This window comes from Phragmites australis, chromosome 11 (genome assembly GCF_958298935.1).
Source record: "Phragmites australis chromosome 11, lpPhrAust1.1, whole genome shotgun sequence".
In the NCBI taxonomy this organism is placed as follows: Eukaryota; Viridiplantae; Streptophyta; class Magnoliopsida; order Poales; family Poaceae; genus Phragmites; species Phragmites australis.
Genome location: NC_084931.1, coordinates 26,469,922 through 26,484,009, shown reverse-complemented (window position 1 = coordinate 26,484,009; position 14,088 = coordinate 26,469,922). Strand labels below are relative to the sequence as shown.

The 14,088-nt window shown below is 41.3% G+C and overlaps 1 pseudogene; it reads right to left on the bottom strand.

Moving 5' to 3' along the window:
• Positions 1–3,101: 3,101 nt before the first annotated feature.
• LOC133884099 (glycerol-3-phosphate 2-O-acyltransferase 6-like) lies at positions 3,102–13,061 on the bottom strand (annotated as a pseudogene).
• Between the last annotated feature and the right edge of the window lie 1,027 nt (positions 13,062–14,088).

Sequence of the window (14,088 nt, the reverse complement as noted above, 5' to 3'; positions counted from 1 at the left end):
TGGATTGGGGTTTTCAGCTTTTATAATTTGAAGCTGAAATAAATAGATAGCTTTTATTTATAGGTTTTTAAAATCTGCTGGTTGGATTGTGAGAATCTGAGAAGCTGATTTTTCTCAGTTTTTGATAGATTGTAAAAGTCCATTTTACTAAACTGTCCACCAAATATTTTTAGAATTTACAGTCTAAAAGCTTTTCACAATCCAGCTTTTTACAATCCAGCTTTTCACAATTCAGCTTCTATAAGCTGCTTTTCAGAATCTCCAGCTGAAACAAACAGGCCCTTAGCAGATGTCATTTTTGGAGATTTTGCCGTAGTAGGCTAGCAGGAACATAATCAACGTTCAAGTAACAGGGATTCAAGGCATTTGTGGCCACACCACATCCATGGTCTAGGAGCGGTGTTCCATGGTCTACCTATGTAAGCTACCACATGCTACAGCTAAGGTCCTGTTTGTTTCAGCTGTAGATTGTGAAAAGCAGCTTATAGATTGTGGATTGTAAGAAGCTGGATTGTAAAATCTGGATTGTAAAAATCTGGATTGTGAATTGTTACAATCTGGTGGAAAGCAGATTGCTGGATTGTTACAATCTGTGTGTTGGATTGTAACAATCCAGCTTTTTCAACCAGCTGTTTGTTTCAGCTTTTGGATTATGATCAGAATCCAGCTTTTACAATCTAGCTGTTTGTTTTAACTTTTGGATTTTGATCACAATCCAGCTTTTATAATCTGAAACAAATAGACCTTAAGGCGGTTAGCACTACCGGTTTTAAATTTTTACCGGACCGCTGAGCGCTGATAAGGCTGGTGAGTCCGGCTACCTACGACTATTGGTCAATTTTCAGATAAAAACTTTGAAATGAGCTTCAAAATTAATCTTTAAGTACTATATAAAATAAATAACAATCCATAGTGTGGCAAATAGGCACATAGTTAGCCTGATGGTGGGGGTGCTACCTGTTGGTGACTATAAAGGTTACGGTTACCGACTGTAACCGGTCGAAATTCGTGGTTACTGAGCTTACTGCTCTGGTTCGATTTCAGAAATCGAACAGTAACCGAATTTAAATCCAAAAAATTTGAAAAAATTAAAACAATTTAAAAAAATTCAAAAAAAAATCCCCAAAACAACTAGAGACAATTCTAAGACCTTCTGCAATTTTTTTTAAAAAATAATGTCGTTTGCATCATATTCTATAGGGAGGAAGTTTGAAAAAAAAAATTGAAGCGTGCTGCTCAGTTATTAACTCATGTTAAGAAAAAGCTTAACATGTAAACACATACTTTTTTTAAACGTATCTTAAGAGTATCCTTAAAATTGATTTCACTTCATTTAGAGTTTTTATTAATTTCTTCATGATTTTTACAAAGTTCACAAGCATAAAGTGAATATGTTAAGAAACATCACTGTAATTAACCTTTTCATATCTACCATTATTTTTCCTACATAACGAATAGTATAAATAAACTAATAAAAGTGGTTTCACTAATTTTGGAGGTGTGATGGGTCAGTTATGAATTAATCTAGTCGCAACACATTTACACAATCCTGCCTGCTACAATAACTAATTCATGAGTTTATGCATTTTTAAAAGACATAGGATCATGTAAGAAGACTAAGAAAATTATTTTTATGATTTTTGGATTAGCAAAGAGTAAACTATGCATTTAACTTGGTTTAACAAATATATTTTCTCACAGAAAATTTTCAACTTTTTTATGAGTATAAATACTTTTATCATGTAGATCATGTTACAAGGAAACTAACAAAATTTGTTTCACTTGATTTGAAGCTCATATGAATTAGTTATTGATTTTACAAGATTGAGCCAATTTTTAAGTTTTTTTTTAATTTCACTTAAAATCGAGAAAACCGAGTGGTTATCGACAAAACCGAGCGGTTACTTACGATGAAAAAAATTCGAGAAAACTGCTTGATAAATCGAGAAAATCGGACCGGTTACCGAACGAAGAATCTGATATTTTTTTATCTAAATTACAAATTTTAGCAAATAAATTTTATACAAATTTCAGTCAAATTCTGAGCAATTATCACGATAACCGCACATTTTTATTTACCGCTCGAGAGTTTGAAAAACGGTAAATTGAACCTGCCCACTACGTGTTGGACAGTTTAATGGTAGGATCCATATGTCAATACAGCAAAAGTAGAGCAGCACATAACTTTTATGAAGGAAGTGAAGAGCTTTACCGCTAGGATAGAATCTTCTCAAAACCGTCCTAGTCTAAGAATTAAATGGACCTGCAAATTTTTTTTATATCGATTTAGGCTGCTATGGGACCCTAGCAGAAACACTGATTTTTGTGCAATAGAGTGAGCCGAGCCCTCACTACAACTTTTCAGTACAAATTTTCAGCGTAGCAAGCACACCAGTGGAAGCTTTTATCAAGGGTCTATCTACTGGTCATTTAGTGTTTCTCGAGTGCTCAGCATTTGATTTTTGAGCTTTTTTAAATAATATTATTTTATTAAAAATTATAAAAATAATAGCTAAAATCCGATATTTATAAAAATATGTATATGTCGACACACAAAGTTGGCATAATAGCCCAATATTTTACACTTGGTGAACCTCAACAGAACGGGGTATCTAAGCGACACAACCGCACGCTTATAAACATGGTGCGAAATATGCTCAGCTATTCTAGTTTACCAGTTAGACTGTGGATGGAGACACTTAAGATAGTCACGCACATTTTTAATTGGGTTCCCAGTAAATCAGTTCCAAAAACACCTTACGAATTATCAGTTAGGAGAAAACCCTCTTTAAAGTATTTACGCGTGTGGGGCTGTGCAGCTGAAGCTAAAGTATTTAATCTACATATTGAGAAATTAGATCCTAAGACAATAAGTTGTCACTTTATCGGGTATCCCGAGAGATCGAAGGGGTATCGTTTTTACTGTCTAGATAGGATCACTAAGTTTGTTGAAACAAGACACGTTGTATTTCTTGATAACGGAGATCTGGAGCCTAGGGAGGTTGATCTTGAGAAAAAGCGGGTTTATGTTCCTACACCGCTGATCCAAGAGCCTTACATCTATGTGCCCTAGGTGGTTGCACCTTTAGTAGAAACTAACATCAGTGCACCTCCTGTTGAGGTCTCTGAAATTCCCAACGATGCACATAAAGATGAGTCTCAGCAGTCCCCTGCAGTACCCAGTCCTGGTCCTGCAGTACCTAACGAAACGATCAGAAGATCACAGTGTGATAGAAGACATGCAATCTCGAACGATTACGTTGCCTATATGAATGATGATGTTAATGACATATGGAAGGCAGAAGATCACTACTCATATAAAAAGGTTATGATGAGTGAGTATTCGCCTGAGTGGCTTAATGCCATGAAGGACGGATTAAAATCTATTAACGATAATGATGTATGGGATCTGGTAGAAATCTTTGATAGAGCCAAAACAGTAGGTTGTAAATGGGTCTACAAAACCAAGCATGACTCTAAGGGGAACATCGAAAGGTTTAAAGCAAGGCTCGTAGCTAAAGGCTTCTCGTATAGAGAATGAATGGATTATAATGAAACTTTCTCTCCAGTATTAAGTAAAGATTTATTCAGAATAATTATGGCGCTTACAGCGCATTATGATTTAGAGCTACATCAGATGGATGTAAAGACGGCATTCCTTAATGGTGACTTGAAAGAAAGTGTTTACATGGCTCAGTCAGAAGGTTATGTCATGGAAGGTAAGGAACATTTGGGATGTTGCCTTAAGAAATCAATTTATGGTCTAAAGCAAGCGTCTAGGTAGTGGTATCTCAAGTTTGATAGAGTCATTAGAAATTTTGGCTAAAGAAAATAAAGCTGATAACTGCATTTATGTAAAGTTTAAAGTGGGGAAATTAACCATCTTAGTTCTTTATGAAGATGATATCTTATTGGCCAGCAGCGATAATAATATGTTTGAGACCAAGAGCTTTCTTTCATCTAATTTTGATATGAAGGATCTTGGTGAAGCCTCTTATGTTATTGGCATTGAAATTCACCGATATCGGTCCAAATGAGTATTAGGTTTGTCTCAAAAGGCATACATTGACAGAGTGCTGAAGAAATACAATATGTATAAGTACTCTACTATGTCTGCTCCTATTGTTAAGGGCGATAAGTTTGGGACATTTCAATATCCGAGGAATCAATTTGAAATTGATCAAATGAAGTCGGTTCCTCATGTTTCAGCTGTCAGAAGTATTACGTATGCTAAAGTATGCACGCGCCCTGACTTAGCTTTCATGACCGGGATGCTTGACAGATATCAGCCAAATGTAGGATCAGATCACTAGAAAGTCGTTAAGAAAGTCCTTCATTATCTGTAAGGCACTAAGAACTACATGCTCATATTTAGAAAAACTGATAACCTTGAAGTTGTTGGTTATTCGGATACAGACTTTGCTGGGTGTGTGGATACTAAGAAATCCACGTCAAGTTATATCTTCACCCTCGTTAAAGGAGCTATCTCATGGAAAAGCTCAAAACAGGCACTTACAACATCGTCAACAATTCAAGCTAAGTTTGTAGCATGTTATGAGGTTACCGGGCAGGCTGTATGGCTAAAGAACTTTATCTTGGGATTAAGAGTGGTCAATAGTATTTCAAAGCCACTTATGTTATACTACGATAATCAACTCGTAATTTTCTATAAGAGTAACAACAAGTTGAGTGCACATCGACATTAAGTATCATATTGTGAAAGATAGAATCCAGGATCAAACAATCAGTGTCAAGCATATAAGCACTAAGTCAAAGCTTGCAGATTCGCTTACTAAAGGCTTACCATCCTATATTTTTTGTGATCATGTTGCCAGCATGGGGTTATTGAAAAGCATATGATTCTGAATAAGAGGACTATAATGCGAACCAACTCCCATTAGGAATAACAAATTTTCATTTCGAGATGGAGTGATATACTATAGGTATTTGAGTTTCAGTGGTATTTAATTAGCCGCTGTAATGCTTTGACTTAGTGTGCTATTTCATTGAGAGTGGATTTATGATGTTAGCCTTACGATCAAGGAGGAGAATATTGGAATTAATCTCGACCTTAAGTTTTGACGTGTTTCCTAACGTGACTGAGAAAGAAGGGGAGACTGTTTCCTCACCATGCGCCTTGATTGGAAGCGCAACCAACAATTGGTTGTCAACGGGTCGAAGACCGCCGCCACTTCGTCCACGTCGGCAACCTGCTTCACCACGCCAGCATCCACTACACCGATGGTCTGCACGGCTACATCGACGCTCTTCAACCTCACTGTCAAGCACCAATGGCATCACCGAGCGCAGGTACGCACCTCATGCTTCCACAATTAAGAGGTGCTTGATCTAGAGTTAGGCCATCATGTTGATTAGATGAGAATTAGCTCTAACAGCACGGGATGCAGCTCACCTTGCTGCCCAGCATGGTAGCGACCATTACGAGGTCGAGCACGGTGCGATGGTTGCACACGAAGAGGTCCCCGGGCGGGCGGCCCATCTTGTGCAGCAACGGCGGTGGGTTGCCGCGCACCACCAGATTGACGGCCATGAGCTTGTAGGCATAGAAAACAGCACGCTCTGGGAGGAGCAGGCTGAGGTGCACGCGGAGCAGCATGAGAGTGGAGCTGAGCATCATCCATGAAAGGTGAACAGTGTGCTGGTCACCGTTGGGTGCCGAACGAGGCGACCGTCATGGAGGATGGCACAGCTCCGCAGCTGGTCCCTCGGCACTGCGCGCTACTTCTTTGGTGTGACGATGTACACTTCCTGCATGCACGCGCTGAGGTAGGCCAAGAGCCTGAGATGCATTATGTGATATTGTCATCCACTGACATCAAAGAGAACATTCAATGGAATGGATCATTAGCAATTGAAACCATAAGATTAGAAGCTGAGCTAATTGGTATTTTAGAAAGAATCTAGTGGACGCTCGCATGGTCGATCGCTAGCTTCGTAGAACACACAGTGTGTTTTACCCAGCATGCGGCAGGACGGGCTTGGTCCCTACTGGTTATCTGATACAAGATCGATCAGCTCAACAGACAGAATGGCATGGAGACCAGATGTCCCACTGAAACGAAGTTGGCTAGCCTATTCCAGGAGTCCAAGACCAGCGCCAGCACAGCGACCTCATCGTGAAGCAATGCAGCATTAACATGGTGCCCAATTAGACGGTCGACAACTGCAGATCTGTCCTTTGATGATCTATATCTAGCCATTTGTCACGGTTCCACCCGTGACATCACTGAAGACCAAACAGATGAAGCAGAACAGGCTTGGCATGACTGCTAATACTAAAGAATCGAGCACCAAGGCAGGAGGAGCTGATGGTTTGGGTGGCAAAAGGATTCGGAGGCCCAACCAGTGTTTCCTTGGTCCAGGATGGGATAACAATTGAAGGAGCACGACCTAAGAACATGAGACACCGGATCATGGCATCAATTGCATCTTCTTCTTCTACAAGTAGATGCGTGGAGGGGAAGGGGGGGGGGGGTAGACTGGAATGATCGATCTCATTGGCGGCGAGCCTGTGTGCTCGGGAAACTTGATTTCATTCTGGCTTCCCTTTATTCAGATACTATAGACTCCTACAAACCTCAAATATACACTACATATTAGCTCCTGTGTAACAATTGGTATCAGATTTGGTCGATTTTGGCACATCATGACCACCAGACCCGACGACAGATCACCATGAAGACGGATGAGCAATTCTTAGAGATTATTACCATGCTCAAGAAGACCAACGAAGGCATCGTCGAGAACAAGAAGTTGATCTTTGAAGTAAGGAAAACCGTGGAGGAATTGAAGATTATCAAGGGAGAATTCGAAGATTCGAAGCCTAGCATGGACAAAAAGGTCACAGAGCTTCAATCTTCTGTCTCTAGTCTTCGTACCCAGCTGGATAACTTTGCGTTGAGCACGGCTTCTTCGGTCAAGTCTTCACCCGTTCTGCCTTCTTCAGAACTAGTGTTGACCCCAACCACCGCTCACTTGGTGGCTCCCTTATCAGAGGCGGCATCAGGGCCTCATGGCCACCGCGTTTCACATGATCATCGGGGGTTTGGTACTGGGGTATTCGACACCTCTCTACCACCTCCGGTCATAGGTGTGTCTCAACTTCACACCCCACCCACTGGTTCTTTCAGAATTGGGAATTCCTTTGCACCATGTATTGCCTCGTTGTCACCTAGTTTGAGTGCCTTGTTACCTCAGCTTAAGTTTCCTCAATTTGATGGCTCAAATCCTAAGATGTGGTAGAAGCATTGTGAAACTTTTTTTGAGTTGTATGGCTTAGAAGAAAACCTATGGGTAAGGGTAGCAACAATGCATTTCATTGGTTCCGTAGCCTTTTGGCTCCGATCTATGGACAAAATCTTGAAGCATTGTAGTTGGTCCGATTGTGTCATGCTATTGGTATTAGATTTGAGAGAGATCAATATAATCATCTTATTAGATAGTTTTTTTCAAATTAGACAAACTAGGTCAGTTCTTGAGTACATTAGTCAATTTGATGAGCTCATTCACCAGCTTCTTGCTCATGATCCTTCTATCACAAGTGCAGTTATCACAAATCGTTTTATTGATGGTCTTAACCCTAAAATTAAAGCAGTCGTATTAATTCAGCGTCCCCCAGACATAGATACTGCTTGTTCCCTTGATATTTTGCAGGAGGTGTTGTTGGGCCCTGTTATTTCTGTATTTAGGAAATATGACAGTGGCTCCTTTAGCAACCAGTCCAACAAGTCATCTGTTTCTATTTCTGGGACTTTCACCAAGACTCACAATTCAGTGCTATCTGATGAGAAGAAAATTATTGCCTCCTCTCATCATAAAGCAGCTTACAGAAAGGCAAAAGGCTTGTGTTACACATATGGTGCTAAGTGGGGTCATCAACATGTCTGTTCACCTATTGTTCCTCTCCACATTGTTGAAGAGCTTTGGCAACTACTTCCTGAAGTTCAGCATTGGACCTCCTATTGATTCTCCTGATTCTGATTTTGGTGAAGATCTCATGTTGTTGTCAGGTAGAGCAGTCAATGGCACTACTGGTGGTAAGACTATTAAGTGGCAAGGCTATCTTTACTAGCATAAAGTAATTATGATAGTGGATTTTGGTAGTTCTCATACTTTCATCAGTGAACAACTTGATGCTTCTATACCTGGTTGGCATCAGTTATCACATCCTATCAAAGTGAAGGTAGCTGATGGCAGTATTTTGTCTTGTACACATGAAATACCTGATTGTTCTTGGTGGATACAAGGTGTTTCTTTTCAAACTACCTTCAAGATTTTGCCATTAACATGCTATGATATTATCTTTGGGATGGACTGGCTTGAATTACATAGTCCCATGGAGATTGATTCGGTTAAAAATGAATTTCTTTCCAGTATGGAAATGTTAGGATCAAGTTGCAAGGTCTCACAACTCAAAATGCTGCAGTTTCCTTGATTGATTTTTCTTAGTGGCAGTGATGGAGAAGAATGATGAAATCTGGTGCATTGTTCAACTTTCTGTTGATAAGCACATTCTTGATTCTTCTAGCTCAAGTTTACCTGCAGCAGTTCAAAACATATTAGACCAGTATGCTGATATATTTTCTGAGCCAAATGGTTTGCCTCCTTGAAGAGCAATTGATCACACTATTCCTTTGATCAAAGGAGCATAACCTTTTAGGATCAGACCTTATAGGTATACACTAGTACAGAAGGATGAAATTGAGAAGTGAATTACAGAGCTTCTAAAAACTGGTATGATTCAAAAGAGTTCTAGTCCTTTTGCCTCTTCTGTTCTGCTGGTTAGGAAAAAGACTGGTGATTGGCACTTATGTGTTGATTATAGAAAATTGAATGCTCTCACAGTCAAAAATAGATTTCCTTTGCCAATCATAGAAGAATTGTTTGAAGAGTTACATGTTGCCTGTTGGTTTTCAACATTGGATTTGTGTTATCGTTTCCATAAAATATTAGTTTCTCCAGGTGATAGATTTAAGACAACCTTTCATATTCATCATGGACATTATGAGTATAAAGTTATGCCTTATGGAGTGACATGTGGTCCGAGAACTTTCCAAGAGGCCATGAATACTGTTTTGGCTACTCTTATCATAAAATGTGTTGTGGTATTTATAGATGATATACTTATTTATAGCAAGACTTGGGAAGAGCACCTTCAGCATCTGAAAATGGTCTTTGATATTCTCAGACAACAAAAGTTCAAGTCAAATTGTAAAAATGTTCTTTTGCTCAACAAAAGTTGCATTACTTGGGCCATGTGATCAGTGCTCAAGGAGTAGCCATAGATCCAAGTAAGGTAGCAATTGTCTAAAACTGGCTAGTACCTCAAAATGTCAAGGAAGTGAGAATTTTTCTTGATTTAGCCAGTTATTATAGAAGATTTGTAAAAGATTTTGAGCTGATTAGTAAACCATTAACTAATATTCTTGAGTAGGGAGAACAATTTGTTTGGACCATTGATACTGTTGATGCATTCAAGCTCTTAAATTTGCTCTTATCAATACTCTTGTCCTTGCAATGCCTGATTTTAGGAAGCAGTTTGTGATTGAAACTGATGCTTCTGATAAAGGAGTTGGAGCAGTTCTTCAACAAGATGGACATCCAATTGCTTTTGTGAGTAAAGCATTAGGCCCTAAAACTCAAGGGTTGTCTACTTATGAAAAAGAGTACTTAGCAATATTGATAGATGTGGATCATTGGCGTCCTTATTTACAGCATGGTGAATTCCTCATTAATTAAGACTAATCATAAAAGTCTTATTCATTTGGAAGATCAGAGGTTGACCACTCCCTGTCAACATAAAGCTTTAACCAAGTTGTTGGGCTTGCATTTCAAAATTGTATATAAGAAAGGTCCTGAAAATCATGCGGCGGAAGCTCCCTCTAGAGTTTCTCACCCAAACACTACTGATATGCTTTCTATTTCTATTGTGCAACCAGTTTGGCTTACAAAAGTTGCTGCTAGCTACTCTCAAGATACAAAAGCGCAGCAGTTACTTACTGAATTGGCCATCACTAATCCATCTAGTAGATTTCAGTTAAGCAATGGTATTATCAGATACAAGGGTAGGTTATGGGTTGAACTTGACTCTTCATTACAAGGCAAGATCACTGAGGCCTTTCATTCCACAGCTATTGGACGATACTCTAGTTTTCTGGTCACTTACAAGCGTATTAAACAATGGACTCATATGAAAACTATGATTAAAGACTTTATGGCCAAATGTATTGTCTGTCAACAAGCTAAGGTGGAAAGGACTTCTTATCCAGGATTGCTGCAACCTTTGCCAGTACCATATCAGGCTTAGAAGATGGTTACTGTGGACTTTATTGAAGGTCTCCCCAAATTCTCATCTTAACTGCATTATGGTCATAGTTGATAAGTTCTCCAAATACTCACATTTCATCAAATTGCCCATCCTTTTACTGCTATGATAGTAGCTATGGCTTTTATGGACAATGTATATAAACTCCATGGCATGCCTCTAGCTATTGTGTCTGATAAGGATAAAATCTTTACAAGCTTACTTTGGTAGGAGTTGTTCAAGTGGACTGGTACTGGATTGCGTATGAACACCTCATATCATCCCCAAACGGATGGACCAACTGAGAGGGTCAATCAGTGCTTAGAAACATTCTTGAGATGTTATGTGCATGCTTGTCCCACCAAATGGTCCAAGTGAATTTCTTTAGCTAAATTTTGGTACAACACTTGTTACCACTCTGCTTTGGGCAAGGCTCCATTTGAAGTGCTCTATGGACATGAACCAAGACATTTTGGGATTGATAGGCTTGATAACTGTGTTGTTCCTGATCTACAAGAATGGCTTCAGAACCGTCATGTAATGATTCAACTTCTAGAACATCTTCAGAGAGCTCTGAACAGAATGAAATTACAAGCTGACAAAAAGAGGACTAGAAGATCATTTGAAGTTGGTGATCTGGTCTATCTCAAATTGCAACCCTATGTTCAGTCTTCCATTGCTCCCAGAGCTCATCACAAGTTATCCTTTCGGTACTTTGGCCTATATGCAATTGAGGACAAAATTGGAGTGGTGGCATATAAGCTCTCATTGCCGGCTGACAATACAGTGCATCCAGTTTTCCATGTTTCTCAACTAAAAAAGGCAGTAGGTGCTTCCACTATTGTTCATTCCACTTTACTATCGTCTCATTCCCTGCAGATTCCTTAGAGAATTCTAGATCATTGTCTTAGTCAGCAAGGAGATGGTGTTGTTCCTCAAGTGCTGATTGAGTGGTCTTCCTTTCCATCATCTCTTGCAACCTGGGAGAATGAACAAGCTCCGCGTCAACAATTTTCGGCTGCACCAGCTTGGGGACAAGCTGGTTCTCAAGGGGAGGAGAGTGTCACGGTTCCACCCTTGACATCACTGAAGACCAAGCAGCTGAAGTAGAGCAAACTTGGCAGGACTTGATACTGAATAATCGAGCACCAAGGTAGGAGGAGCTGATGGTTTGGGTGGCAAAAGGATTCGGAGGCCCAACCAGCGTTTCCTTGGTCCAGGATGGGATAACCATTGAAGGAGCACAGCTCAAGAACCTGAGACACCAGATCACGGCATCGACTGCATCTTCTTCTTCTACAAGTAGATGAGTGGAGGGGAAAGGTAGGGTAGACTGGAATGACCGATCTCATTAGCGGCGAGCCTACGTGCTCGAGAAACTTGATTTTATTCCTGTTTCCTTTTATCAAGATATTATAGACTCCTACAAACCTCAAATATACACTACATATTAGCTCTTGCGTAACACCATTGCAGGTTGTTCGGAGCCCCCAATTCCTATATTCAGTGCCCTTTTTGTCCTATTTGGGGCAGGGCATGTGTAAAATTCTTACTGAACATTTTAGAACATCATTCAATTCAGTAGGATATATCTTCTGGATACAAGTTCCGTAAAAGCGAAGTGACTAGCAACTTGGTGGATGATCTTGGTCAGTACTCAACTTTGGTGGGACAATACTGACATACTGTAGGGCACAACTCTCAGCTACCTGATCTCGCCGGTGCATGCAGATAACTATTTTCCGCACGTACGTATATTCTCTTCAGTCATGACACAGGATCATGGCATGATGCCATAAACGGCAACGGAGGAAATGCAGAGTTGGTGCATGTCTGATCGATGTCTGAGACTGAAATTTCGCAGACTCGGGATCTGGAGGTCGAGAGGGCATGGTACTTGAAGCTACCATAAATAACTGCATTTTCATACCATACAATTCCATCTGCCGAGTGCATAATGCACACCAACCATAGGACAATCATATTTGGTATTTATAATTCGTTTTTTCTTTAAGTCTTGAGTCATATTTCAGCATGCATGGAAGTGATAGAACAAAATGTAATGGCAGAACGCTGAGAATCGAAGGTTAATGGAATCGAAAAAGTGAAGAAGCTATACCTTGCAGATGGACATGAAGTCGAAGTCTCTCTCCCTGTTCCCCATGCCGACGTCCGGCAGCACGTCGCCGAACTCCCTCAGCACCGCCTGCCTCTTATGCTTGCCGACGAGCACCCCGGGCTTGGCGACGAACTCCGTGGCCCTCCCGGACTCGCTCACCTCTAGTTCCGTCCCGATGCCAACGTCCGCGCCAAGGAACCGCCCTCGCGAACGGCTCTACCATCACCCTCGGGCTCGCCGTGATGATATACCTCCTGCCGAACGAGCCGAAAACGCGCCTCCCTTCCGGGTGGACGTCGCCGGCGTAGAACCTGGGGAGCACGGACCGGGCCACCGCCTCGATGTGCTTCATCTTGAGGCCTGCCATAGATGAGCGTGCACGGCCAGGGGCTCGAGGAAGGAGACGTAGTGAGGTACACGAAGGGCACGGACACAGGAGGAGGGCCATGGCGCGGAGGACGCTGCCGGCCTCGAGCGCGATGAGGAGGTAGTACGGGAACGCGCTGCGGGACAGGAGGAGCGTGCCCGCCGTGCCGTCCAGGTCCGCGGCGACGGTCTGGCGTGACCGCGCCCCTCGGAGGCGCACTGCTCGATCGGCTTGAACCTTCGAGCCACCATGCTTGTCGTGCGTACGTGAACAGAGATGGATTGGTGAACGTGCGAAGCTGAGCATGGCAGGGATGAGTTATATGAACGGTCTGTGCCTCGATGATTCGATCTGCTCAAGTGAACGCTGCAGACGTTAATCGTCTCTGGACCGTTAGATCATGCAACTGGACAAGTGCTCATCCAATCGAGGTGAACGGTGTGAACAATTTCTGACCCAATTAAGATCAAGGGTACTTGATCTTACCAGTGTACTGAAAAGTGAAACGTCCGTGCATGCCTGTCAGATTTGCCGTGCATATTTTGTCGTAGCGTTGGAGGTTTGACAGCAGACTGCTAAGCTGCCATGAGATAAAAAGTTGCCGCCTCATCAGATCTATTTATTCGCCGTGAAATATTTCCGGGAATTCTTGCTCAATTCCGGACACCTGGCGTATTGAATTCAGTACAGCACATCCTTTCTTGCAGGCACTCTGAGATCCAATAGCCATGTGTGCTGTCGGCTATGCATTCGATCCAATTCTGTTCGGGTTATATCTGTGTTGATGCAAGAAAATGTTTTTTATAAATAAGTATGAAGCCTACTCTAGAGAAAAGACTCAGCATGTAGAAGTGAAAATGAAGGAATACTAATGTGTTTTTATCACAAGAGATTGACTGATGGTTATGGATCTTTATTTATAGTATTATTGGAGGTGTAAATATACAAATATATCTTTACAGAAATAGCGATGCGAGTTACCGCTATGCTACAGGGACTTGGGGCTAGTCGAATTATATAGCCTAGATTTAGGCAGAATACATTTATCACTAATTAGCAGATATTATCTACTATAGTAAATACAATGCTATAGGGACCCAGAGGGTGCGATACTCGGTCGGTTGTCAATTGCAGTACGATGCCGTACTATCTCGAATATCAGGATGACCTCCACTTGCGCTAGGATGTTAGGATGGCCACCACTTGACCGGCATTAAATATCGGTCACTTCCTTGCAGGTAGAGGATGGCTCGTGGACCCCTTCTAGCTGATTTTTCT